Below are 11,789 nucleotides of genomic sequence, written 5' to 3'. Positions count from 1 at the left end.
TTTCAGTTCGGGCCTCGGGCGAGTTCTTTGGTCCGGGCTTAGGCGTGTGCAACGAGGGCCTCAACAACCCAGCCCCGGTTGTCTCCTTACTCTTCGAGCGCTGGACTACGTTCCCGGAGGCCTTTGCGGCCCGTGTGCTTCGCGGCAAACTCAGCCGCCTCCTGACCGGAGGGCGGGACAGTAGCGCTATGGAGGCGCTGTGCTCAGCTCTCAGTAGCTCTGGGCCGCCCGAGGTGTGGAGCCCAGAGCTGGGCAGTCCGGAGCTGAGTCCTGTGTGGATGGGAGCTACTGAATAGGGAGGTGGTGAAAGAAAGTGAGCCGAGAGGCAGGTACCATTCAAGCTTTATTAAAGGAAAAGAATCTGCCAGGCTGCGCTCAAAGTGACAGGCAGCCCAGGGCTGCGCTCAAAATGCAGGACAGCACTAGGTGTGGGGGGTAGGAGGCTTATATAGTGCACCAAGGGCTGGCTGATACCATCAAGGAGGGGCATTACCCTAATGTGGAAACTATTCAACCAGGGTGGAGAATTACGCCCTTGCAGAAGCAAAAGGGTTTCTGTTTAAGTCAGGAGGATTCTTGTAAAGGGAAGGGGGTAGGGGTTTGGTGGTGGAGTGGAAGACAAGGCTGGCGGCTACTTTGTGCTTATTGTGTGCACAATGGCGCCGGTCACATCCAAAATCCATCAGGTGGGAAGACCATGTGTATATGCAGCTTTTGAATACACCTGACCGACTCTGTCTTTTAACTGGAGCATTTAATCTATTCACATTTAATGTAACTACTGATAGATTTAGATTTAAATATGCCATTTTATTTTTTACTTTGAGTTGCATGTTTCCTTTTTTTGTTTTTTCTTTGTGGTGGATTGATTCGTTTATAATATTCCAATTTTTCCTTTACTAGTTTGTAGATTCTTTTAGATATTCCTCCAGGAATTTCAACATACTTTTTAAGTCCAAATTTATCAATTTATCAATTAATTCTTACTCTATTCTCAATGAATGCATTCAATTCATTTACCCCTTTAGATTTAAAATATATACCAACTACATATGTTTTAGTAAAAAAAAATTCCCTGACGTTATATTACTCTTTTGTCAGTGTACGTTTACATTTACTTAGAATATTGCCTGACATAAATGGCATTCAAAAAATAGAATGGTAAGATCATGTCAAAGAAGAACAAAGTGGGACACTAAAGGTGGAAAAGACAGATTTTATTCAGTAGTAACTACTGCAGTAGGGAGGAGAATCCAGTATAAACTGAGCTCAACTTAGGTAAACAAAGGGCAGGAAACTTTTTAATGATGGGGTGTACTAACAGAAAGACCCTAAAGCATGTTAAGTGGAAGTTAGGGTTCATGTGACTAAGGCATCTAGGTTTTTTACTATTTGGCACTTATCCAGAGGAGAAACAAACTTCTTGTATCTTTATAACTGAGGTAGTAGGGCAAGTTACCCACCAAAGTTAGGCCTTTACCCTCCCACAGGACTGGGAGGCTAGAGAAAGAGCTATCTCCTTGAATATTTACATTTAAAGAGATGGGTCCTGGGTCTTTGAGGAGACAGTTTTGGATTGTAGATTTGCATCTCAAATGAACAGAGAAATGGTTTACACTTGCAAGCTTTCTAAAGTAACTGCTTTAAGAGGGAGTTCAAGGACCTATCAGCCTGTCTTTAGGTTTTGGCTAAACCAAACAGTAAATTCTCATAGCAACATTGAGCCTTTTCAGGCAGGCATTTTAAGGGGATCTGGAGTCACCCTATGGACACAGCTTTAAGCTACTAGCAGCCATGCCAGAGTTTGGTTAAGTCTCCTAGCATAGGCTTTCAGACAGAGTTATTTGTGCCAAGAATTTTTTGCTGTTGTCTTTCCATCATAAGATGAAATAATTAGCAAAGCAATTTGATAAGGAAAAGTTCATGTGACACTAATATAATGTTTCACAGTAAAAATCATTTTTAGTGAGGCAATTCTTTTTTGTGTAGAACTGTCCTGGCATTACAGGATGTTTAGCAACCTTGGCTCCTTGACAATAAATTCTATTAGCACACTTCTGTCATTGTAATAACCCAAAACTTGTTACCATACATTGCCAAATCTCACCTAGAGGGGGACATAGTCAACCACTGAGAATCATTTACTCAGTGATAAATGTGAGTTTATCTGATCAGAATAATTTATACAGAGATGTTAGAGAAATACATCAACTTGGTCTTTCTGAGGAAGAGTATCTACCTACAAATAATTTAGAATATGCCCTCAAAGCATTGCTTCTTCCCATGTACAGTTTGGATGGCTTAATTTCTACTCCTTGTTGATGAGGGAACAGTTTGTTCTTTGTCTTCTCTGTCCTTCAGAGTGTCACTGTTTGTGCTTCCTATAATTGCTTCCCTGGCAAGGAACTGGATTTTAATTCTAGAATACATTCAGCATGATTTCTTTCCTTATAGGCTGACCTTTCCATCTCTAAGCCAGACATAATCTTTTTGGGGCAAGGGAAGGAGCCATCAGGAACTGTGAGGGATCAGACTAAAGGATATCTCTCAATTTAGTAAATGATAATCATGTGAGTGGAATCCATTACAGATAATAGCCAAATAGATGAGTGAAAAGTTAATACCTTTAAATATCTGAAATCTGAAATCTCCCCTCACAGTCCTAAGGCCTGTGATGGATTCTATTTCCTTACTAGGTATAGGACTCTTCAGACTCCCCCCATAGCAGAGTTAGTTTATTGTATGTTACTAGGAATTTGTCTGTTTCATCTAGATTTTCAAATTTAGTGGCATAAATAATATAGGAAATCCTTTTGTTATCTCTTTAGAGTCTGCAAGATTCATAGTGATCAGTTCTCATTCCTGACTTATTCTCTCTCTCTCTGAGTTGGAGGAAATCAGTCTTCAAAGGGGGATATCAATTTATTGGTCTCTCACAGAACAAGGTTTTGCTTTTGTGAATGCTATCATATGTTTTATATAACTCATATGCCATACAGTCTACCCATTTAAAGAGTTGTACGAGTCAAGAGCTTTTAATATATAGAGTTGTACAGACATGTTCACAATCACTTTTAGAACATTTGCATTACTCAAAACAAAAGCAAAACCCCCCCTCTACCTATTAGTATTTACTCCCATTTCCCCCCAACCTCCTCAGTCTTCAGCTACCAGTAAACTACTTTCTGTCTGTATACATTTTCCTATTCTGCAAATTTCATGTAAATGGAATTATGCAATATGTGATCTTTTTATGAATTATTTTACTTAGCATGTTTTGTGTGCATGTGTGTTTTCTTTGGTAGTGTTTTTTCTTAGCATGTTTTTAAGGTTCATTCTTGTTGTAGCATGTATCGATACGTCATTCCATTCTGTGGCTCAAGTATATACCACTGTCTGGAATACACCACATTTTGTTTATCTGTTCAACAGTTAATTGACATTTGGGTCTACTTTTTGTCCATGAATAATGCTGTTATGAACATTCATGTACAAATCCTTGTATGGACATATGTTTTCATTTCTCTTGGATATATACCTAAAACTGGAATTGCTAGGTCATATAGGAACTGGCAGACTGTTTTCCAAAGTAGCAGCACCATTTTACATTCCCATCAGCCACATATGAGGGTTCAGATTTCTCCATATTCTCACCAACACTTGTTATTGTCTCTCTTTCTTATAGCCATCCTAGGGGGTGTGAAGTGGTATCACTGTGGCCTTGACTTGCATTTCTCTAGTGGCTAATGATATTCAGCCTCTTTTCATGTGCTTATTGATCGTTTGTACATCTTCAATGAAGAACTAGTCAGATCCCTTTACAATGTTTAAATTGGGTTGTTTTGTATTATTGAATTTTAAGAGTTCTTTCTATATTCTGGGTACAATTCCCTTATCAGATGTATGACCTGCAAATATTTTTTCACTTTCTGTGAGTTGTATTTTTTCACTATCTTGATGGTATCCTTTGGAGCACAGAAACTTTTATTTTGATGCTGTCCAGTTTGTATATTCTTTTTTTGCTCATGCTCTTAGTGTTATATCTAAGAAAACATTGCTACTTCATGGTAATAAGAATATATGCCTATGTTTTATTCTGATAGTTTTATTGTTTTAGTTTTAAACTTAGGTCTTTCATCCATATTGAGTTAATTTTTGTATATGATGTGGAGGAGAGGGTCCAACTACATTGCAGGTATATTTTCCTGCTTCTGCATATCTGGTGAAAATTTTTGTTGCACTTTTTATTGTGATAAAGTATATGTAACAAAAAATTTGCCATTTAAACCATTTTAAGTATGCAATTCAGTGGCTAATTACATTCACAATATTGTGCAATTATCACCACTATCTATTTCCATAACTTTTTCATCAATCCCAATAGAAACTCTGTACCAATTAAGCAATAATTCCCCATTGTTCCCTGTCCCCAGTCCCTGGTAACCTCTCATCTACTTACTGCAATTGACAATATGGGAATCTAAATCACTTTTCCAGAAAAGTTTTAAATAACTATCATCCACAGGTTACCTTTACTAATCACCCGATGCGCAATCCACTAAAAAGCTCTCTACTAGCCAACCACTACAAGATACCCAATTGAGGACACTAGCAAAGAGTCAGTTAGTGTTCCTGGTTTCCTGAAAAATAACTCCCATGGATCCTCTACCACTGATAGCCAATTGAACCTCCAGGACCCAGGCCATCAGAGCTCCCCAATAACTGACCCAGTAGTTTCACACCCAGAGACTATTCCCCAAATGGATCCCCAGAATCCTGTAATAACTGACACTACCAATGACAGCTTAAGAACCTAGTCAGTAACTCCAACAGACCCAAAAACCACTTCTCCCATTTTTAATCAGTGAATTCTACACATTCCTCTAAACAATGAACTGAACCTATCAGGAACCTTCACAAAATTCACCCACTAATGGAAAAATTCTCAATATCTGATGTCTATAAGTCCTCCACAGAGACACAAATATTTATTTACCCTTAAGGACTCCCAGTCAGCTTCTAACCCTCCGTCCCCATGGAATTCATAACCCTAATACTGTGAAAATAAGAGGAACTGAATACAAGGAGGGAAAAAAATTTTTTTTACATTCACTGACATCTTGTCATAATATCCTGTAACAGGAAACTACCCAGATGTTCATCAGTGATAAAAATAGAAAAATAAATGTGTCATATTTGTACAAGGAAATATTATAAAGTAATGCATAATGAAAAATCTAGAACTACATGCATGGGTGAACCACACGACAAATGTTGACCAGGAGAAGCCAGACACAGAGTATGTACTGTATGATTCCATTAATATATAAAAAAGAGTGCCAAACCAATCTTTGGTGTTAGATATTTGGATAGTGATTGTTCCTGGTAAGTAAGGAAGAGGATAGAAGGGAACATGAAGACACAATTTGGGATGCTAATAATGTCCTGTTTCTTGATCTGTGTACTAGTTAAATAAATACATGTGTCCAGTTTGTGAAAATTCATCCAGCAGTGTACTTAGGGTATGTGTTCTTTTAGGTATGCATATTATACATCAAAAAAGTTACTTTTAAAAAATAAGGGGACTTCTGCTTCTCTGACATGTGAAGATCTTAGAAGTTGTCATTCCCATCCCCACAGCAAGAACAAAGCTGCACAAACTGAAAATTAACAATTCTTCTTAGATCCATCAGATAATTGATGTCATGGGACAAATTGACAGACTGAAAACTGTAAAGTTAGGCAAATAAAGAGTCACAGATTTCCCAGAGTAGAAGCTGCTAGAGCTGGGAATTGATGGGAACTGAAGAACTGCTAGAAGCTGAGTACAGACTAGCTCAACAGTCAGAAATTCCTGGAAGCCCCCACACTTTTGTGAGTTTTACCTCTAGGAGCCCTACAAGGTTCTCAGAATGGAAATCAAAGAAAAATCCCCTATTTCTAACATGGAAAGGGGAACAGTAAACATTTTGAAATATTCTCAGAATAATCTGTTGTCCACCTGCCTCAGGGAAACTAATTGACCAGAGGCTAACCCATGTGGAGGAAAGGAAATACCCAGCCCCTCTAGTTCTCCTGTTTTACCTAAAGTGTGTGAGTTGAGAAATGAGGGGAGAAACTGAGAAGAATACGTACAGGTAACAACACAGGGCCACAGGCAGACTAAGAGACTGAGACCTAATTACAGTAGTATAAAATGTTACCCCACTTACTCACATACATCATATCAACAGGGCTCCTGTATAATTACAGAGGATTATAGCTGAAACAACTACAAGGCTCAGATTCTATTTAGGAAAGAGTTTTCAGGGAATCCCACAGACAGCATTAGAGAGAAAAACAATGATACTGGAGGAAATTGAAGCCTCAGACACCTACAGGTACAGCACACAATAAACACAGCATAACTCCTAGCCAATTAACATAAACTCTCACTCTACAGGCTGTAGAGGGTTAGAAATCTTGATTCTCATTTGATTTTTAGAATGGGGTTTTTAGGAAAATGCATGTATGGGGCAACAGACCTCTGTTAAGAGACAGCAGTCTACAGCTAGCGTGGCAACAGTCCACCTAATCAACTCTAATCACTGTTCAAGTATGGGATTGCACACTTTAATGATTTTAGAGCTAACAGGTGGTTGTCATACCGATCCTGTTAAGAGATTTTAAGAATTGCTGAAAGGAAAGATGTGAAAAAATGTTTGCTAGGGGCAAGCTATCTGTTGGTGGAAACTTTAGAGACAATTATACTTAGATTTAATCATGAGAATGTAACTTTGCTTAAATCATTTGAGGAGAGGTTATATTTTAGATAATGATTGCAGTCTGATCAACTTAGCTTTTCACAAATTGTACTTTGGAATGTCACATTGTTGATTTTACCAATGTTACTAGTTTCTATTATTTAAGCTGTACTTAGCCATAGATAACTTTTGTCACACAGCCCATGTCTTTGTGTCCTTTTGAAATGATTGAATCAACTTATTTTTCTTGTGAAACTTCCTTGTCTTTACAATAAAAAACAGAAGCTAACTTTGAATCGGAGCTGTACCCAGTTTTCTCCTTTTAACAGAGGAGTTGCTGAGGTGCAATCCCTTTAGGCTTCTCATCACATTCATGGTGCTTGGAATAATCCTTTTTTTCATCTCCGTTACACAGTGAGAAGTGTAACAACAGGCCAATTTACCTTACTTCATATTATCCAAAACGTTATATCTGACCTTCACCAAAAAATTAAAAAGCAACCTAAAAACCAAGAAAAAACACAATTACATAGAGAAAGGAAGAAATAAAACCAGACTCAGATATGGCAGCGCTTATGGGATTATCAGACAGAAATCTAAAATAACTATGATTAATATGGTAAGGGTGCTAATGGAAAAAAAGTGGACAAAAACACTTTTGCAGTAACAGGTAGTACTGTGAGCAGGGAGGTTGAAACTCTAAGAAAGAATCAAAAGTGATGCTGGAAATCAAAAACACTCTATGAAGAACAAAGAATACCTTTCATAGGCTCACCAGTAGACTGGACATGGCTAAAAAGAGAATTACTGCTACTGAAGACGTGTCATAGAAGCTTCCCAAACTAAAATGCAAAGAGAAAAAAGAATGAAGAAAAAAAAAAAAAGACAGAATATCTAAGAACTGAGCTGCTCCACTTACACCCTCAATTGCAGCTATGTCCCTCCCCCTTGGGCCAGAGCTGAAGCTGCACACTCTCTCTGGTGGAATCTTAACTATCCCTCCCAGTCATGGCTGTGCCCCACACCCCTGGGGCTGACCTGAAGCAGCACATAACCCCCTGAGTAATAGCAGCACCAAGAAGCTGCTTTGACAAGCTGAGCAGCTGTGCATCCCGGGGCTGAGCTTATGTAGTACCCTGCGTATCAGAGTAACAGCAGTGGCTGAGCTGAGAAGCCCTGCCCTAGTGGCTGAACAACTTTAATACCTTGCTTCTCTGGAACCAGACTATTCCCCTAGAGACTGAGCTGTTGAGACACCCCTTTTCCCAGGGAGTGGAGTCAGCATTGTGCTGCTGCCTTCCCCCCAGGGCCCAAAAGACAGCAACACCTCACCATTTTAGGTCCTTGCTGCCACTATACCTGGTCTCACAGAGACTGAGATATTGCCAACTCCCACCTATCCAGGGGGTAGAGTCACCACTACACAGTGCCTCACATCCTGGGAACTGAGTGAAAACAAAACTCCATTTGCTCTGGTTCCCAAGTTGCAGTCATATTCTGTTCCCTCCAGAGCACCCCTTCTCCCCCATTATCAGGCCAGTACTGTTTATTGCCCCCCAGGGCCAGTCACATCTACAACCCAGCCCATTGAGTCTGAACTGCAAGTGGGGGACCACAGAGTCACAAATCCTGGCAGTGTGGGCAGGCTACATCCAACTATGCCACAGAGTGTGACCCTGCACCCCAAATCTTAGGTGCCATAATAGGTGCATGAGACACAGAGGCCAGGTTCCTGGCCACACAACTGCTTCAAGCACCTATACCTGGAACCCGAATTCATTGGATCTGCTTGTAGGTTAGGCCAGACCTGACACTAAGATAAATCTCCTCTTACCTACTGCTAATCTCATTGTAGGGAAAATTAGAATAGGAGGACCCCAAAAGCCCTTGCCACCAAAGATCTTAACAATCTACACTGTTGCCACAAACTTCTACAGTCTAGGTCATTGAAGCATCCACAGTTATTGGTGACATTGATTGTAGCTGAGAAGCTGCCCAGGTACTATGTGCATCTACATGGAACGAGAATCACCACAACCTTCCTAACCAGCACAGTAAGAATGAAGTACAGGTGAAAGACTCTCTCTATGAAAGCCACTCTGTAAAGTTTGGAAGAGTGATTGTTCCACCACATGCACAGACATGAATGCAGGAACACAAGAAATATGAAAAAGCAAAGAAATATGACACCACCAAAGGAACAGAACAAAACACCAGTGACAGACCCCAAAGAAAAGGAAATCTATGAACTGCCAGAAAGGAATTCAAAATAATGATCTGAAGAAAACTCAATGAGATACAAGAAAATTCAGACAGACAACTCAACATAATCAGAAAAACAATTCATGATATGAATTTGAAATTTAAGAAAAAGAAGATATCATAAATAAGAACCAAACAAATCCCACAGCTAAAGAACTCAATGAATGAAATAAAAAATACAACAGCAAGCTTCAACAGCAGACTAGACCAAACAGAACAAAGAATCTCTGAATTCAAGGATAGGTAATTTAAAATCACCTAGTAAGAGACAGAAAAATAAAAATAAATAAGAACTAAAAAGTGAAGAAAGCCTAAAGGAATTATGGGACACCATTAAGTGAACAAATATTCAAATTATGGGCATTCTGGAAAGAAAAGAGAAGGGAAAAGGCATTGAAAACCTATTTAATAAATCAATAGCTGAGAAGTTTCTAAGTCTTGGGAGAGATATGGACGTTCATATTCAAGAAGCTTAATAGTCTCCAAATAAATTCAACTCAAAAAGATCCTCTCCAGGGCACATTATAGTCAAAATATCAAAAGTCAAAGATGGAGAATTCTAAAAACATGAGGAGAGAAGTGTCAGGTCACATATAAGGGAATCTCCATTTGACTAACAGCAGATTTCTTAACAGAGACCTTACATGCCAGAAGAGAATGGGATGACATATTGAAAGTGCTGAAAGGAAAAAATTTCCAGCCAAGAATAGTATACCCAGCAAAGCTATCCTTCAGGACTGAAGGAGAAATAAAGTTTTTAACAGACCAGACAAGCAAAAACTGATGGAATTCATCACCACTAGATCAGCCTTACAAAAAAATGTTCAAGGGAATCCTACATCTGGAAGCAAAAGAACAATAACTATTATCAAGAAAACATGCAAAAGGATAAAATTCACTGGTAAGTAGTTACACAAATAGGAAAGAGAAGGGACTCAAACGTTATCACTACAGAAAAACCACCAAACTACAATCATAAACAACGAGAGGAAGAAACAAACTAGATAGAAAAGAATCAACAAAATAACAGGAGTAAGTCCTCACCTATCAATAATAAGCTTGAATGTAAATGGACTAAATTTTCTAATTAAAAGATATAGATTGGCTGAATGGATAAAAAAAGAAGACCCAACTACATGCTGCTTCAGGAAACTCATTTCATCTGTAAAGACACAAACTCAAACTGAAAGGACAGAAACAAATATTCCATGCAAATGGAAACTAAAAGTGAGCAAGAATAGCTATACTTATGTCAGATAAAACAGATTTTAAGTTAAAAACTGTAAAATGGGACAAAGAACGTCAATATAGTATGTTAAAGGGGTGAACTCAGCAAAAGAATATAACAGCTGTTCATACATATTCCCCAATATTGGAGCACCCAAATTTATAGAGCAAATATTGCCAGATCTAAAGGGAGAGATAGACTCCAATACAATAATAGTTGGGACTTCAACACCATGCTCTCAGCATGAACAGATCATCTAGACAGATAACTGGCAGAGAAACACTGGATTAAACTGCACTATAGACCAAATGGACCTTACAGACATCCACCAAACATTTCATCCAACAGCTGCAGAATATATGTTCTTCTCTTCAGCACATGGAACATTCTCTAGGATTGACCACGTTAGACCACAGAACAACTCTCAACAAATTTAGGGGATGGATGGTTAGTTAGCTCAGTTGGTTAGAGCATAGTGTTATAACACCCAGGACACAGGTTTAGATCTCTGCAGCAGCCAGCCATCAAAAAAAAAAAAAGAAAAGAAAAGAAATATTCCAAATAAACTACCTAACAATGCATTTCAAGGAACTAAAAAAGCATGAACAAATCCAATCCAAAATTAGTAGAAGGAAAGAAATAATACAGATCAGAGCAGAAATAAATTAAATTGAAACTAAAAAAATATACAAAAGTTTGACAAAACAAAATGTTGATTTTTTGAAAAGATAAACAAAATTTACAAGTTGTCTCCTATACTAAACAAGAAAAAAAGAGAAAAGACAAGTAAAATCAGAAACTAAAAAGTAGACATTTACAACTGATACCACAGAAATACAAATGATCATTAGAGATTATTATGAATAATTACACGCCAACAAACTGGAGAACCCAGAGGAAATAATTCCTGAACATACAAAATCTACCAAGATTGAACCAAGAAGAGATAGAAAACCTGATCCGACCAATTACAAGTAATGAGATTGAATCAGTAATAAAATGTCTCCCATTAATGAAAAGTTCAGGATCTAATGCTTTCACTGCTGAATTCTACCAAACATTTAAAGAAGAATTCATACTGATTCTTCTAAGAATCTTCCAAAATCAGATAAGGACACAATTAAAAAAAAAAGAAAACTATAGTCCAATATCCCTGATGTACATAGATGCAAAAATCCTCAGCAAAATAATAGCAAACTGAATCCAGCAGCATATTAAAAAATTATTCACCATGATCCAGTGAGATTTATCCCAGGGATCCAAGGTTCAACATACACAAATCAATAAACGTGATACATCACATCAACAGAATAAAGGACAAAACCTGTATGATCATTTCAATTGAGATAGAAGAAACATTTGGTAAAATTCAACATTGCTTCATGATAAAAGCCCTTAACAAATTAGGTATAAAAGGAACATGCCTCAACACTAAAGGCCACATATGATGAACCCACAGCTAATATCATACTGAATGGGAAAAAGCTGAAAGCTTTTCCTCTAAAAACTAGATGTCCACTCTCTTCACTCTTATTCAACCCTTATTCTTATTCTGT

This window comes from Cynocephalus volans, chromosome 10, assembly GCF_027409185.1.
Source record: "Cynocephalus volans isolate mCynVol1 chromosome 10, mCynVol1.pri, whole genome shotgun sequence".
Taxonomy (NCBI): Eukaryota; Metazoa; Chordata; class Mammalia; order Dermoptera; family Cynocephalidae; genus Cynocephalus; species Cynocephalus volans.
Note: the sequence above shows the minus strand (reverse complement) of the source record.